This window comes from Ornithorhynchus anatinus, chromosome 1 (genome assembly GCF_004115215.2).
Source record: "Ornithorhynchus anatinus isolate Pmale09 chromosome 1, mOrnAna1.pri.v4, whole genome shotgun sequence".
Classification (NCBI taxonomy): Eukaryota; Metazoa; Chordata; class Mammalia; order Monotremata; family Ornithorhynchidae; genus Ornithorhynchus; species Ornithorhynchus anatinus.
The window spans coordinates 7,180,080-7,181,973 of NC_041728.1; the positions used below are offsets into that span (position 1 = coordinate 7,180,080).

The following is a 1,894-nucleotide window of genomic DNA, read 5'->3' on the forward strand; positions in this document are numbered from 1 at the left end:
ACCAGCTAACTCTACAGTGCTCACCATGTAGTAGGCGCTTAACAAATACCATTATCATTATTGTAAGCTCCCAAACACTGAGGGCAGCGTTCTACACCAATAAACGCTCAATAAATACCATTAATTGATTTCCATTCTTCGCTTAACGGTGACTAATTTCCATCAGTTTGAAAGTGAGGAGTGAGCATTCTAGGATGGCCCAGGCTGATAGTTGCACCATAAACGTATGTTATGATTTTTGATTTGAAACATAATTACCAGTTTGTTTCTTACATTTATTTCTAATTTGGATTTGGAGTTTATTGCTTCAAGATTTACATCCTAGTCCTCCTAATAAGCCACCTCCTTCAGAAGAAATTAATTTCCTCCTCCATAAGAATAATATCCCTTTAGTAAGCCCTAACATTTTAGGGTATCCCGGTCTATTTATCGTGGCTCAGTGGATACAGCCCGGGTCTGTAAGTCTAAAGGTACTGGGTTCTAACCCCGGCTCTGCCCCATGTCTGCTATGTAACCTTGGGCAAATCACTTCACTTCTCTGAGCCTCAGTTACCTCATCTGTAAAATGAGGATTGAGACTGTGAGCCCCATATGGGACAGGGATTATATCCAACCTGGTTAACTTGTATCCGTCCCAGTGCTTAAAACAGTGCTCGGCACATAATAAACACTTAACAAGTCTTGCCTTTTGCCGTCGAGTCTTTTCCGACCCATAGCGACACCACGGACACATCTCTCCCAGAACGCCCCGCTCTCCATCTGCGATGGTTCTGGTAGTGGATCCAGAGAGTTTTTTTGGAAAAAATCCAGAAGTGGTTTACCGTTGCCGCCTTCCGTGCAGTAAACTTGAGTCTTTGCCCTCAACTCTCTCCCATGCCACTGCTGCCCGGCCCGGGTGAGTTTTGACCTGTGGCAGATGGCCTGCCACTCGCTAGCCACTGGCCAAGCTAGGAATGGAACGGACAGGCCTCTGCTTGACTCTCCCTCCCATAGCCGAGACTGGTAGAGGACTGGAAACTCTCCAGGTGCAACCCTGAGAGGGGACTTAATACCATTATTATTATTTTTCAATTTACTTTATGTTACCAATCGCCACTATGTTGCTCCCTCCATTCCAACTTTTAGTGTATTATCTTTGTTAGCATCTCCCCCATTAGACATAAAGTTACTCATGGGTAGGGACTGTGTCTTCTACTTGCATTATATGTTCCCAAACACCTAGCAAAATGTACTTCCGTACAGAAAATGCCCAGGTTAATAGTGCTTTACACCCAGTAAGATCTTGATGGATGGATGGATACGATGATGATGAAGGTGGTTGGGGGGTGGAATAATGGGAGGCTGGAGAGGAAGGATAAATAATAATAATAATAATTAATAGTATTTTTAAGCACTTAGTATGTGCCAAGCACTGTTCTAAGTGCTGGGGTAGATATGAGGTAATCACTGGATACAGTCCCTGTCCCACATGGGGCTCACAGTCTTAATCCCCATTTTACAGATGAAGTAACTGAGGCACAGAGAAGTTAAATGAGTTGCCCAAGGTAACACGGCAGACCTGTGACCAAGGTGGGATTAGAGCCTAGGTCCTCTGACTCCCAAGCCTTTGTTCTTGCCTCTAGGCCATGCGCTTCCCACTGAAAAATAAAACAACGATGTCTTCCAGGCATGTCAAATGTCAGAGGCAAGTAATGAGGACTATGCATATGAGTGGTGGCCATCTTGATGATGTCTCCATCAGATGCCATCTTGAACATGCCAAGTATTGACCATCTTTTTTTTTTTTTAACAGTATTCGTTAAGCACTTACTATGTGCTAGGTACCGTACTGAGCGCTGTGATAGGTTCAAGCTAATCAGGTTGGATTCCGTCCATGTCCCGTATGGGGCTCTCA

General features: G+C 44.3%; 1 non-coding gene across 1 annotated transcript; it reads right to left on the reverse strand.

Moving 5' to 3' along the window:
• Positions 1–905: 905 nt before the first annotated feature.
• On the reverse strand, positions 906–1,043 carry LOC114815610. Its single transcript, XR_003763408.1, has one exon. It is a non-coding gene; the product is annotated as a small nucleolar RNA SNORA7 (small nucleolar RNA).
• Positions 1,044–1,894: the final 851 nt, after the last annotated feature.